At 41.2% G+C, this 15,951-nt stretch overlaps 1 protein-coding gene across 1 annotated transcript in view; it reads left to right on the top strand.

Moving 5' to 3' along the window:
* adgrl3.1 (adhesion G protein-coupled receptor L3.1) overlaps nucleotides 1–15,951 on the top strand; it is a 135,033-nt gene that overhangs the window by 42,250 nt on the left and 76,832 nt on the right. The gene's annotated exons all lie outside the window — the stretch shown is intronic.

Below are 15,951 nucleotides of genomic sequence, written 5' to 3'. Positions count from 1 at the left end.
CGAGGGCGATGAATGCTTCACAGTTCATTATCAGTTTGTCAATGACTAAATGCTCAGTTTTGATTTTTAATTGCTTTTACAATCGCAGATGTCTGTTTTACGCCTCTGGTGTTTCTTGCTATTAAAAATTACAAATATGGCTTGATGAATACGGGTTCGATGTCACAGTTTTAGTAGCCAGCAATGGTCTGATTCCTGTCCGTGTTTGGAAGGAGGATTATAAAATGAGTGTGGGGGGTAAACACAACAATGCGCACAGTTTAATTGTGGCATGTGTAAATGAAACAGGAAATGGTCATGATGGTGATCTTATGTTTGCCACCGGTAAATTATCTTTTGCAGTTTTGTGCAGTAAATGACACCTTACAAGAGTAGGAAAAAACATACTTACCCCGAAAAGTATGTCGCGTAAAGTAAGACAGATATGACTGGAAATGTTTTTTTTTTTCCCTTTCAAGATGGTTAATATGAAATGTTTCCATAAAAAAAGAAAGCAATGAACAGAAAAATACATCAAATTAAAAGTTGAGATTAAAACTTGAAAATTTCAGTTTCAGCTTCATGTAATTTAATTATCAAATTAGATTAAACTATATAAAGAACCCCATCTGGTGCGTAACTAATGAAAAATACAAGATATTTTGCAATTAAATACCTTGAAAACTGATATTTTTGCAGCCAAAGTATTAAAGGTGTCTCCTACAGACATATGCTCCTGATTTTGTTCTTATAAATTTGGCATGAACCTCTTGTGAACGTAGAAAAGCTATTGTGTTGAAAACATAGAATAAAAGAAAGGGTAAGAACACCATTAAACCTCCCTGTTCAACACAAAATTGAGGCAGCTAATTTTTGTATAACAAGTCTTTAGGAATATTTATGTTTGAAGATGCAGATATGAATAAAGTGACAAAAGAATGAAACCAGAGCTTTGTTTAGGATGTTGGAGGCAACATTTAAAGTGCATTGATATAATTATATTTGCTCACTGTTCACAAAATAGGCAGAAATGTTTTTTTCATTGCACTTATTTGTTGAGGCACCAGATATAATAAACCTGTCTGATTCTGGCAAAACTCTGCATCTTCTCTCTGTAATTGAGTTTGTATTTTTATTAACAGGCAGGTGCACTCTTTCAGCTACACTTGAGTATCTTTTAATATTGCTTTAAGCACTAAAAGCTTGCTTACTTTTACAGCATTTGTACTTCTGGAAGTAGCCTGAAGTGTGGAACTGGAATTGGTCTTTTGGTGTTTGGTTAACTGTGCTGGAAGTTGTCTTTTTTGCCACTGTGCTCTCCACAGGGTACAGTGCTAACTTTTAGGACAGGTATGTTGGTCATATGTAACTGGAAAATATTAACAGGACAAAGATAGCAGTGATGAAGCAAGGCTATCTTAAATTAGAAAGTCTGAATATGAATAATTCATTCATGTCACCATTAGTATCAGGATTTTTCAGATCATGTGTTCCTCTGACTTTGAGAGCCTCTTCCTGCTGTCCCATTATTTCCTCTCTCGTCTTTCTTCTGTGTTTAATATTGCTGTCATCTTTCTGTCTTCTGCTCCGTCCTCTGTTTCTCTATCAAACCACCTGTCTCTGACATGTGGTGGAGTTATGATTGCGGTTGCTTTGGCCCCGGCTCGGTCTCTCTGAACGCTCTGTCTGCCGCAGCTTGTGTGGCCATTCTCCTCCAGCCGCTTCCATCCATAATTTATACGCTGACACGCGCGCACGCTCCCACACACATGCACACCAACGGCATACTCCACACAAAGCATACACTGCCCAGGGGCTCCACCAGACTTTAAGCTCCAATTAGCAGAGCCAGAGGCCAAACTTAATCTTGAGGGATCCTCTATGGAGGTGACTCAGCCCAGAAACAACTGTTTATCACATATATTTTAGGTGAGATTGTGTGTGCGTGTTGACAGAGTCTGTGTGGTGAGCCTTTATGTGGTGCAGCACAAGCATCAGTGTTAGTGCACATGGCGAATGCATGCATTTTTGCAATTGTTTTTGCACAGCGAAGGCTTTATTGGGGCTTTTGCAAACACTGAAGAAGGCTTTTTGTGTATTCAACTTATGCTCACACAGTACTCACACACTCCCTCTTCTTCAGTCTGTTTCAGCCTTTATGGTTTCCAATCTATCATTCCCTCTATGTCTGTATCGTCTCTGGCTTTCAAGCTCAGCTCAGCTGGTTGATAAAATCAGAACATGTTCTGCCTGCCCAGTGTTTCCTCTGTATCACATTCTCTTTGTTTTCCTCTCTACCACACTCCAAGGCCAAGGAGTGTGTGGGTGTGTGTGTGTGTGTGTGTGTGTGTAGAGTACGTGCGTTTGTGAAAGTGTGCATGTGTCTGCGTATGTTTGTGTGTGTGCCCATACCACATAATTGGTCCTGATATCAAAGCCTCATATCTCCAGAGGGTCTCACAAGGCTTCTCAGGCAACCTAGAAAGGACCTCATACCGCTGCATTTCCCAGATTATCTCCCTATTGGGATACACTGGGTTGAAGAGGAAATGAAGCCGTGGCCATGAAAGTTATGCCTAATCTGTTTTAGTGATATGCTGGCCTCAGTTCAGTGACTCACTTTGTTTTTATCAGGTTTTGAACCTAAGCACCATGATTTCAAAATGGCTACTGAGATTGTTTTCAAGGTCTTGCTGCTTACTCAACTTCCTTTTTTAATGTTTTATCTTTGATAATAATGTCTCCCCAATTACATCTCATATGCTCATGAGTACACGCTCTTTTAATTCTAAGGTTTTACATGCACATCAGGACTTAGAAAAATATCATCCAATCTTCACATAAAGGACTTAAAGGAAACCTGTTATGCCCTTTCTGTTGCCACTAGCAGTCAAAATTTACTGAGGTCCGAATGAAATGCCTGTGAGATGATTTGGACAAAATAACACAGCAGCTATTTTTTACATCCATTTGCATCTCTATGCATGCGGATCATTTAAGGACACCGGGTGGCCCACTTGACTCCACTCCATCCATCTCTTCCTCAGGTTCTGCCTCTTTTGAGACTGGTAGTAATTGATAACCCTACGTTATTACGTGCTAGAGCACATACAATAAATAGCCTAGGCACTCAGACTACAGACCAAACTTGACTGGCAGTTTTTTCCTCAAATACTTACATTTCCCTCATCTTGGACCATGGATGGCTGGTAGGCCACTGATCCCTTGTGGGTGACGTATTGAACTGACTCGAATTGTTAAAACACACATCATAGAATGTTATGGACACTGGACAATAAATAACACATCAAGAAGTCATAATTCCTCGATAACATATTGTTCTGAATAAATTCTGGACTTTGTTATCTTTAAGTGTTTAGCTGCTAAAATTAAGAAGAGTTGTTTGTATGTGCCATACTTCATCAATGTTTGCTTTTGTAATGGCAGTTACTGATGGAACTCATGGTGCAATAGCCAATGGAAAATTGAGTGGTAGAAAATTAGGGAATCGGATTCCTCTTCAGATTTCCATGCCGGGACAAAAATAATTAGTCTTAGATGTAGCTGTTGTGTTTTTTGCACTTTCCCTGAGGTTTCGCGTTCTGACCTTGGGGTGAACATGATGGGACATCCACTCCTTGGAAGATTGGCACCTCTCGCGAATATTTTCCACTTGTGAATAATCTTTCTCACTGTTGAATGATGGACTCTGTATTCTTTGGAGATGGTCTTATAACCCCTCCCAGCAGCAACATCTAAGTCTCTAAGATCATTGCTGATGTCTTTCCTCCTTAACATACACTTGAATTTTCCAGAGCAGCAAACTGATGCTGGTGCTCACACTTGCTGATGATCAGTTAAATCAAGTACATTTAATTAGGAAAACCATGCTGCTGTTTATAAGAGTGTATTAACTTCTTCTGCTTTTGTGAAATAGATAAAGTCAAAAGTCAAAGTCAAATTTATTTGTATAGCACATTTCATGTACAAAACAATTCAAAGTGCTTTACATCAAATAAAAGCATTACAGCAGGGAGCAGAAAAAGCATAAAAAATATGTAAAAGAATATAAATAGAAAGAAATAAAATAATTAAAATGAATTAAAATAAATAAAAACAAGCAACAGTCTAGAAAAGTTAAAAGATGCCGTGCAGATTTCATGCATAGACACATGAGAAAAGAAATGTTTTTAACCTGGATTTAAAAATGTCTACATTTGGTGACAGTTTAATCTCCACTGGCAGTTTGTTCTGCTTGTTTTCAGCATAACAGCTAAATGCTGCTTCTCCGTGTTTAGTCTGGACTCTGGACTGTAGCAGCTGACCTGAGTCCTTCGATCTGAGAGCTCGGCTGGGTTTATATTCTCTGAACAGATACTGACACGGTGTAATATGCCGTGTTGCTCATCTGAGGCTGCATTTACCTGATTTTAAAACCTGATTCTTATTATTATTATCATCATTATTATGTTATGATATGTTAAAGCTTAGACATTAAAATGGGTGTTCTTTTTCACATGACAGTCAGTATATGATTAGATTGACTCTGTATCAAAGCAGCTGCTCACTTCTGCACAGGCAGAGTGCTGCGAGCCAAAATGTTGAAATACCTCTATAGTGATCTATTAACATTAAATGACTTTATGGCGTCTACAGAGATGCTTCTCAATGCACTCCCTGCCCCTCACTGATACTTGAGTGCCTCATGAACCAAGTACCTTTCAGCTCACTCTCTCTCCCAATCTCCCTCTTAATCCCACACACATGAATACTTGAGGCTGAAAGCATGGACAGCCCAGAGAATGTGTAGACAGGGCACACAGGCAAACACACTTTGTTTTGTTACCCCTGCCACCACTATCATGACAGAAAATTACTTCTGGACTTCAAACAGACTGTCCCCCGCCACCTTTACACCGCCGCTGCCACCTTGTCACCTTGTTTGCCCTCTTCCTCCGTTCTCTCCCTCTCCCATCTTTCTTTCTGTTGCTCTTCTTCTCTGACTCTTTCCATCCCTCTCAAAGCAGTCCCGAAACACAAGGAGAAACTGCTTCAACAAGAAAAACACGGCTGGGGAGTTTTTCACCCCCTAATCCGTGGTTCTCCCTCTCTTTCTTGCTTTTCGAAGTGTTAAACAGCAACATGCTTTATTTGTTATTCTCCTACCTGTCACCCTCTTGAAGCCTAAATTTTTTTGCCACTCTCATTCCCAGTTTTCTTCTTTCCAATCCCCATTCCTCAAATTGCTTCTCACTCCACTATTTCTCACCCTCACTGTCACTTTTCCTTCCGCTCTCGCCATCTGGTTTAGCTTTCACCTCCTTTCCTGTTATTTCCAGGCGCTTTTTTTCGCTCCCCAACTCTGGGGAAAAGTGGGGTTGAGGCTTAAGTGCATGGCCGTATGGATTGCAGCATGTTTCCTGTACTTCACTTTGTATTCTATATTTTGCCCATATATTGACCAAATGCACTCCAGTTGATAGCAAGAGAGACATCCCATGTCTCTAAGTGAAACGCACAGTGGCCTCGAAGATCCTGCAGTTGGTGCATGATCGCTGTAAACACACCAGAAAATGCTGTAACCCTGTGACCGCATTGACATGAATACACAAAAAGGCATGCATGCCCACTCGCTCTTCTGTCCACACACAAACACACACTTTGACAGTTGCTAAGCTCGGTGAAGTTGTTCTGACAGCCTGCCTCTTTTGAACTGAGTATCAGCCGTCAAAGCGCCAGGCTAGTGTGCTCGTGTTTGACAGCATTTGTGCGTGTATGTACGGTACACACCTATATAGGTGCATTTTTTGATGTACACATCCACACTTGTATGATTGTGACTGTGAGTGTGAATGTGTTAGTTAGCATGCACAAGCAGTGTTTGAACCATTCGCTTGGGAGACTGCAAAGCAACCTCTGAAGTTCCTTTCCTCTGACTCTCTGAATTATAGAAAACCACTTGAATCACAGATTGCAGTCTAGTGTTAGCTGTGTGCTGCAGTCTAGCACTGTGTAACTAGTGAGCTATGTCATAAAGTCGAGCCCCGTTTTTAAGGCATATCTGCACTTCACCTGCCGTCTCCATTTGAGTCTAATCCATCTCTGTAATGAAAAAGGAAGAAGAGAGAGGCAGAGCAGATAATGACACATGAATAAATGTTAAAACCTTACATTAATCTTACAGTTTTGATGATCATTTCATCCCAGTGACTTTAAGCACAAAAACAATATTATCCGCTAAAATGAAGTTCTGGACTGTGTTTCGTACGTGTGTTATGTCTTGCAGAGGTGGACCCACCAGGATGTTAACAAGTGTATCTTGTTAGTGTAGCTATCTCTGACTTTTTCTTTCTTCTTCACTCTTCCTCTATCTTGCCTCTGTTAACTTTCCTGCTTCCCACTGAATGAGGTCATTTCTAGAAATGTCCTACTTAGTGTGTGTGTGTGTGTGTGCACGTAGTGTGTTTGCGTGTGGGTGATGGTGTATGCAAGTGCATGCGCGTGTGCTGCCACCCTCATATAGTCACCACGACTACAGGAGATGCCCTGCGGCACCCTGGGGGCCCAACTGTCACCCTTGTTCACTGCAGTAATTAGAGCCCACACACACACACACACACACACACAGAGAGAGAGAGAGACAGATAGAAGTAAGGATAAACTTAAACATAGACTCTGGCAAACTAAAAACTTATATACACACAATTTCCTTCAGGTGTATCACAGGAGGGAATTTACCCTGTAATCTTATCAATAATATTTTTACCTCTCATACTTCTGTTTCGTCTACCCACTCATGAACTAACATACATTCACCCTGACTGACAACCGCGCTGCTTCTTCAGAACCTCTGTATTTCCACATGTCAGAGTCTGACCCTGTCACCACGGCTCTGCTAACCTTAGTTATCATGCTTCACTGAGCAGCAAAGCTGCACGGCTGCCTGAGAAAGGCTTGAGACTGACCCAGACACCACACGCTCTCTCTGTCTCCCAAACACACACAAAGTGTGACACATCCAGAGACAAGAGCGTGAATCAGTGCCTCAGACATGCCGGTTTGTAGACAGTGATTGACTACCTGACTGACTTGATACTTTGACGCTGACACTGAAGTGCAAATCCAAACCACGACGCAAGCTGACCACCCCTCTCAACTCTCCACTGCAAATGCACAACATCCTGAAGTCTTAGTGCTTCATCAGGTGAGGCTGACTAAATCCTACAAGTCAGCCTCTCGATGTAGCGCTTGATGTTAATGCCGTCTTACTTGCTCCTCTGCTTCTCGCCAATCACGAGGGACAACCCGGTGGCACGTGAAGCCGTATATCTTTTAGTTTTCAGGCACATTTGAAGTTTGTGCAAGCAGGTTGTTTGATTTAAACGGGAAAGACGTAGGTGTTACCGCACATAGAGAAATCAGGTGTGAGGGAGAGAGTAACGCTGTGGGGATATCAGCAAAGGAATGCTTCTAGGTGGAACAAGGAGGAAGACTCCCCGAGTGTGTCCTGGAATTGGACGACGTGGAAGTTGCCATGGTTACCACTGGAGGAGGAGATGGGAGGAGAGAAGAGATGGTGGAGCTCAAAAGCTGTTCTTGGTTGTCAGCCTGCCAGGAAGATAGAGGGAAGAAGTGATTGTGTGTGTTATTTATGTGCCTTTGCAGTCTGGTCGGATGGAAAGGCGTAGTTACTGCACGTCGAGCCATGTTGCCCGTTAATAGTATGAGTTTCTCTAGTTTTACTTGTCATTTATGGATATGCACTGTGAGAGGATAACATCCTGCCCTGTGTTTTTACCCTAACCCTCACCATTTGATGTGTTATTTCAGCGGCGTGGAATGACATCTCCAGCAGCCGTGCTGAAATCAGATTGTGTCGTTACATGTTATCTTAACAATATCGCAGGCATTATGCAGAGTGCAGAGATGTACGCTCTGTTTTCCATTTGCATGCAAATAATGTGTGCAGAGAAGAAGCTTTCTACTATGGTACCCGATTTTTGGAAAAAACCTTAATACTCAGAAGTGTGTCAGTGATTGACTTCACTGACCTGACCAAAGTCTGATGGATTGGGCCCAGAATCCAGATTTTGCCATTTGTGTTCACTTGACATGAGTGGTTTCAGATCATCTCTCTGTCACAACATTTTCTATCACTGGCTTGCTTCAGAATCCAGTTCGTTTTGTATTCCACATGAGACTGACAATAAACAAGCGCTTGCCAGAGCGCAGTTTGACCCAGAGCTGCACACTGGACACGCAGCATGCAGTATTCACGGTGTATGTGCATACATGTTGCACAGTGTGCATCAGTGTGAAAAATATGTGAGGGTGGCATCTTCCAGCCAAACATCAATAATGTAATACATTTCAAAGTTTTTTTTTCCAGCAGGGGAAAATACATTATTTTACCTGCTATTTTACCTGCAGCTTGTCTGACAGGCCTCTCAGGAGCTGACAGGAACACGTTTGGGGACCTCGACAGAGTGGTGTTTGTGTGTATGTGTGCGGGAGAAGGACAAACAGTGAAACAGATCTGTCACTTCTTCATCACTGTGTGGTGTGTGGTGGTTCTGCTGCAGGATGTGATGCATCTGCTTCAGCACACACCACGGAAGACATTTACACAGACTTTCACAAACACCTGAGTTTCACCCCCTGTTCCTTCCTTCTGTCAGCCACAATCCCTGCATCAATCTTCAGTTCCTCGCTACATCCCCTCTTCATCTGCACCCCTCCACAGCTTCTGCCCTTCCTCTTCTCCCTGTCCGCCATCCATTTCCATCACTCCAATTGTCCCTCTCCAAACATCCCCACTGTATATGTGTGTATAACCACATCGGGGGGCTAATAAAGCAGAAATGAGGCCAGTAGCAGAGGAATATCTTGTGTGGTGTGTGAGGCAGAGAGAGAGCAGGGGCTTTTTATCCTGCAGCAAGATCTAACTGGGCTGTGACTGCTGTCAAATGGGTTTCCTGAGCTCCTGCAGGACATGAAGAACCCTGAGAAACCATCTTTCCCCCTTTTGTTATCCTCTTGTTGTTGTTTTTATGAAGCCTTTTGTTTTCTGTTTTCCCAGCTGATTAACTCTCACAGTGTGATTTTTTTTCTCCCTGTTTGAAGATTTCAGTTGAATTTCTTGGTTCATGTGTAACAAGCTAATAAATATACACATTCTTCCATTTCATTTTTAAAATATGAAATATTTTTGTCTCATAGCTAAACTGTATTCATTCTATTTTAATTGAAACCTCTTGATTATCACGCACTATAAATCCATGGTGGAATTATGTAGCTGTAATTCTGTTTAACTGAATAGCATATGAAGCAGTTTATCCCACAACGAATTGCAACAAAACAAAATGGCAGCAAACAGTGGACAAATAATCTATTCTACATACACACATTGTTTCAAATGTATTCTAATTAAAGAGAAGGTAAACATAGTCGTAAGGCAAATATGCTAATGTGCTTGATAATTTCTTTCAGATCACTTTAGCCTGTTTGAAACATCCCCACGCATAACTCCATAGATAACTCCTGATCCTGCACAGCCGTCTAAAGCAGAAAATACTCTTCCCAGTCTGTTTTCAGCAACTTACCTCACAGTGTGGGTGAAAAGAGTGAGAAGAAGACAGTGACATTCACGCATTGAGTCCATATTGCATGTTTCGAACATTGCACAACTCTCCAAGGAAGCTCAACCAAGAGATTTCTCAGGATTCTGAGCCATCGATGTTCCCGCTGGCATGTGAAAAGATGCCAAAAGATGCTCAAAAATATAGTGATGAAGCATGTCACAAAAGGGTTCAGGAGTTAGAACTTGTGTTCTTTGAGCATTTGGAAAGTGGGGTCGGATAAAGCGAGTAAAGGGAGTTGAGACTTTTGACACCCGTAAATCACTCTTTATTTTGCAAGAAGTGTTGATGCACATCCATGGCCAAGAGCACACCGTATGCAAAAATCCATTCCTGTGGTCTGAGATTTCTACTAACCAAACTGCTGGACTTCCTGTGTGCTCCCTGTGCACATAAATGGGGTAAAATAAGATTATCACTAAGCTCTTCCAGTCTTTTTAAATGTTACTGAACTGAATGTATCACATTCCAACTATGGAGAGAGTAATTTTGTGCGGCTATACGCTGTTGTATAGCTGCTCTTTTTCCAGGAATTGGGTATATTTGGGCCACTTGATGAGTTCAAACAATATAGAAACCCAGTGTGGAAATTAGGTTACAGTTGCTTTGCAGGACTTTAGCGCTTTTGTTAATGCTCCAGGTGAGCATAAATCAAGGCAATATCTAGACATTATCTAAAACTGACCATGCTAAAGTATTCGGCTAATAGCTCTTTGGGAATCTCCTTGTTGATTCAAAATTACTATTTCATGCCTGTCAGGCAAAATATAAAGAAATGAGGGGTGGCTTTTCTACAGTACTGTAAATCCAAATTAAGTGATCAATAAGCACACTCAGTTTGCCAGTAATTCTGCAAAATTCCTCTTTTCTTTTTTTTTTTACTTTAAAGCACCAAATGTACTTTACTTTTTGCCTGTGCCAATCCCTTCTTCCACCCCAGGCTCATTAATGTCTTTCTTCAAAGGTAATGCAGACTTCCAGACCAAAGAACCAGATTCCAGTTGCTTACTAATCATCACACGTCATCAGTGGCTACGATAACCTGTCTCTAAAAACTGAACTTGTTCTAAATAAGACAATATTCCTTATAATATTACTTTAGACCTGACTTGTCCAAAGGATATTTTATTTACTTTCCCCTCATTTCCCTTTCCCACATTGCATCCATCTGCTTCAGCTACGGTGCTGACTGGATTGGCCAAAGGTGTGTGTCATAGAGCAGCAAAATGCAGCAACAGCTCTGATCTGATGTAATGTTGGGATTAAAGTCTATGCATGTGTATATAATGCAACTGAGATCGGAACATTCCACATAGCATAATTTGATTATTGTTTAAACAAAACTGTGGCCAAAACGTCTCTGACAAACTCCTCCGAATCAAATCCATTCAAGATGAGACAAGCCCGATGCACAGAGGTCCCACCCAGGGGGGTTTGTTGGGCGTTTTAATTTGATTGGCTTTTGTCGACCGAACTATTTCATGTATCTGATGACAATCCATCAGACGCTCCAGAAAATAACTTAAAGCAGATGAAATGTGAATGCTTGAAAAGCTTCCATAGCTGTTAAGAAAAAAGTGTTGTGAATCAGAACAGTCAGAACAGCACACAAAGAACAAGCAGGCAAAGCATCAGTGAAATGCTGAGGATGATGATGATGATGGGACTTATTTGACTGGATTGACTTTTGGCAATATCAGTCAAGATACTCAGTTAGAGATTAGAAGATAAGAAGGCTTTTAGAAAAAAAAAATAGATACCCAGATCTTTTTTCTGGGTTTGATTGAACAAAAACTGCTAAAACAACAGGCCCCATTTTTAACCTGCTGTAGCTGTTGTCTGCTTGAAAATAGCGTCATGGCTTGTCTATATCATGTTGATCACGGATGTTATACTTCTAATAAATGCAATCAAGGGTTTCAAGTGAGAAGAACCAAAACATATTTTCAGTGGTTCATTTTGTGTCAAAATGTGCTTGCATGAAAAATCCAAACCCCTGGAAAATTCTTGATTTAGATAGTGGGGCGTGAAGGAACAAATTCTTTGGTCAATTCTTTTTTCTTTTGCTCCCATTCTGGCCCTGCCCAGAAGTCATGTGTCCATGGCCTAACGGTTCAAAGCTGCTTGAAGCAGTTTCAAGCTGGTGGTTCTAATGTTGTGGCTCAGTGGGTAATTGAAGCTTTAGACATTCAGACCTAAATAGTTGTGCAGACCTTGTTTTCAAGATCAGTTCACATTACCATGTTCCTGTCTTGTCCATTTAAAGGCAGCACAAATGGAGCAGAGTGCTGATGATTGTCCAGTTTTGTTCTGGAATGCTTGTATTTATACACCAGTCAGCCATAACATTATGACCAATTGCTTAATATAGACATCAGTAAAGCTCACATCAAACAGAGTGTGGACAAAGAACATCTGAGTGCTGGGGAGTTTTGAGGCTGGCTGAATAAGCGTGTTCACACACTGTTGAAGATGACTCTCAATGGGCTCAGGATGATTTGACTATATTCAAATACTGATTGTAGAGGAGTTTGCTGAGGCTTTGTTCGTCACTCTCAGATACTTCTTTCAACTCATAAGGATTAGTTCCCAGCTCTCACTTGTTCTGTAATTATAGATCTTGAACACATCTGCATTTGAGCACAGTCACACGTGTGGGCTTTCGTGGGCACTGAACACACACACTCAAATATTTATTCTGTTTTACATCTGCTCGCAGACACATGCACATACTCCCTCATATACATAAACATTACCACACATGTTTCCTTCGCCTGCATCAGCCTGATCAAATCAGTCAGTTATATTTATATGAAGGATTGAGACAGAGAGACAGAGATGAAGTGAAGGGAGTTCTGCCGAACAAAGTGAAAAACATCAGAGGCGATAACAACAGCAGCACCCACTGCAACAGAGCTTTCTGTTTCCATGCCTGCCACAGCTCGGCTTTGTTAGTGAATGGTTTGTTTGTGTAAAGTGTGTGTGTGTGCGTGCGTGTGCGTGTGCGTGCGTGTGTGTTGCAAGGAAGCAAAAACAGCGGGCAAAGCGGTATCCAGGCCACTGCTTTGTTTTGATGTGGTCAAGCTAATTAAAAAAAAGAGCAAGAAAAAAACAGTAGAAAATAAAGAACCATTTCTGGTGTTATGGAGAATAGGTTGTAGATGTGTATGACCAGTGGTGGTCCCGGCTTGTTATGCACCCTGGGCGAACGCCCCTGTGTATGACTGTGTGTGTGTGTGTGTGTGTGTGTGCATGTTCTGCTTGTACAGAAATCACAGGGCCACAATGCAGAGAACACACACAAACTGTGAATTTTTGCTGATGTTTTTATGTTTTGTGTGGCTGCTCGATAAACATGTTGGCAGAAAGGAAACAAGAGCAAAATTTTTAAAAAAGAGAAGGAGATGGAGGGACTGGGGACATGAAGGAGTGTTTTTTGGCTCTGGCTCAGGCTACTGGCTCAGACAGAGTGGTTACGTCAGCGCAGGCTTTACTGAGGATGGAGGGATTGAGGGAGAAACAGAGGGAGGCTGGAGATGACGCCCTGAGGGAGGCTGGGATGAGAAAAGTATTAAGAACTGAGAGAGGACAGAAAGAGAAAGAATGAAGGCGGCAATAAGAGGCCTATCACATATATCTGGGTGTGACTTCAGAAACTGCTGCTAAGTGGGTTTAAGACAGATAAACAGACAGAGAAATGACAGTTGGAACTGGAGACAAAGAAGGAGGAACGGAGGGGAATGATTTCTAGGCGGGCAGGATAAAGACAAAGGCTAAAAAAACAAACAAAAGGGGTTTATTATCTTGGCTTAGAGAGTGTGGGGAGAAGAAAAAGAAGCATACAAAAATAGATAGAGAAGGAGTGATTGGGGAAAGATACAGCGCACAAGGGATTATGTCAAATCTCTGCACTCTACCTTTTATTTAGTCAATAACCTTCAGTTCTTTATGGCTCAGACATGAAACGGTTTTTGCAGTGTCATGAAGCAAGAATATATGCACAAATTTACCCAATTTGCCCACAGCAAGCTCAAACCTGAGATTATTTTTCGTTTAGCTAACCTTTCCCTGTAAATGAGAATTCTACCACATGATTTAGCATTTCCGCCTTGGAACTGCGGTGTACCAACTAATTTCCACAACTGCGAATCATCTAATATTAAAAGGTGGCAGCTAAGTTAATCAGCAGTTGGATGGATCTGTTTTAAAATGTGCAGCACGCTCTGTGACAATGGTTCTTATGGTAGATAACGTAAGATAGCCAATAGGACAGAATATCACAAAGAAAAAGGGCACGGAGAGAGGTTAAAGACAACACTGTCTACTCTCAAATATACTTTCTCTCATTTCATGGTTTTACCAGTGTTGAAGCTATTTTAAAGCTAACAGAGCTACATACCCAGCTACACTGATAAATCACATAACTGCTCAATGCAGACTGGAGGTACAATACTTCTGTTGGCAGATTTAGCTCATAACATGACCTGTTGGAGATGCTGGAGTGATGTCGATATTCAGAGACAATATGAAACAAGTCTTTAAGAAGTCCTTGAGAATCTTTGAATATCTTTGTTAATATCCTGTATTATAGACTTCTATTGTGAGTACTAGCAAGGGGATGGGGATCAGGAACAAGGTTTGCTTAGCGTTAGCCACACAAATTCCAAATTTAAAGTATACCCATCATTAATAATTCAGTTTGAATAAATGTTATGATGTCATGTGGTTTCGCTGCCCAGTTTGCTTGGATTTTTGTATATCAGATGGATTTTTTTTTTCCCTTCTTCTCTAGTGATGAGACACCAGTTTTACAAAGCCCCGAGGTCTTTGCACTGTCAGTGTTCAGGCTTAAAGTCTGGATGTGGAAATAATTAATACTACACTTGTGCCTGTGGCAGTACTTTGAGCACACCATTATAAGTGAAACAGTTAGCTCGGCTCACTTGTCTCTGGGTGTGATGACATCAAAAGCAGCAGACAGTTTTGAAGTTCGAAGATTTGTGCAGCCGTTAAATGACGTTTTGTGCTCTGATTCACTGCCGTCTGCCAGCTCGTCGTGTCCATTGGTGGGTGTTGTCAGCAAAGTTGAGGCAGTGTCAGTTCTTTGCCCCCCTCAGTCCACAAGTTGCAATGGTGACAGGTGACCGATGATGAAGGCACCGGGGCAAGAAATTAAAAAGCACAGAGGCGAGAAAAAGAGGGAGGACAGGAGGGGCATGCATTGTTATTAGAATATGACAGACATTTCAAAACATACACTTTTTAACCTTTTAAACCCCAACAACCCTTCACTTGATCACAGACAAATTGGTCGGCTTTCTGCACCAATAAATGTCACAGTAAATTGTTTTGTGTAGCCAGCATTACAGTACGTCTCTGTGTTTTATGTGTGAGTATTTAGCTAACAATTAAATTAACTCTCATGCATAATACATTATGCAAATTGTAGAGTGATACTTTTAAAAAGGAGCTTTAGAATGCTCATTAAAAACATCTCAATGGGAGAATCTGACTGTTTTTGCTGTTAATGTTGTCTGTTTGACAGGTGTTCGCAGAGGGGAAAGACAGAGTAGTTTATCTAATTGAAAGGAAGTGTTCAGAGCAGAAAAGATAGCTCATCAGCCATCTCAGAATAGCCCTCATCTTTGCATGTGTTCTTTGTCCCTATTCGTGTACATAAGGTATTCTTCATTCATGTTATTTCAAAGATTAATTTAAACCAGAAAAGTACCATTGAGATAAAGTGACACCTTAGAGTAAAGTAGCATTTTATGTTATTACCTATATCAGTCATTATATGTAGACACAGATGTCCCTCAACAGATCCCCTTTATTGTTTAATTAATCACAAATAAATCTGTTGTATGCATTTCAATAGCTGCACTCCTGCTGTACATGCATGTAAACACATATGCTCACAGGCCAAATAGACAGTGCGCTGTCTTACATAATTCATATTAATAAGAATGAAAAATACTTACATTTTGTGTGTCAGAGGAGAGGACCCCCCCTGATGATTAGAATTAATTATCTGGAGTCTGGGTCAAAATACTCTTAAAGACATAGGTTATTGTTCTTGCTGCTCACACACGCAGCAGGAGTGTCCTTGTGCTGCAGCTCTTCAGTATCCACCTCGTGTACAAGTGAACTCAACAAATCCATTAATGTAATGTTCGATCCAGAAGTACCAGTGAGGACTTATTGCCTGCCACATTTACACCATAAAGGGTCCTTTAGCACAGATGACTCTTGAGTGTATGTACAGAAATATATAAGTGCATATAATTGTGGGCGCCCGAGCAAAGGAGAGAGTCAAGCGAGGACATCCTCAATG

Source organism: Leuresthes tenuis, unplaced genomic scaffold (genome assembly GCF_036924035.1).
Source record: "Leuresthes tenuis unplaced genomic scaffold, fLeuTen1.0.hap1 SCAF_4, whole genome shotgun sequence".
In the NCBI taxonomy this organism is placed as follows: Eukaryota; Metazoa; Chordata; class Actinopteri; order Atheriniformes; family Atherinopsidae; genus Leuresthes; species Leuresthes tenuis.
Note: the sequence above shows the minus strand (reverse complement) of the source record. Positions and strands in the feature narration are given on the sequence as shown.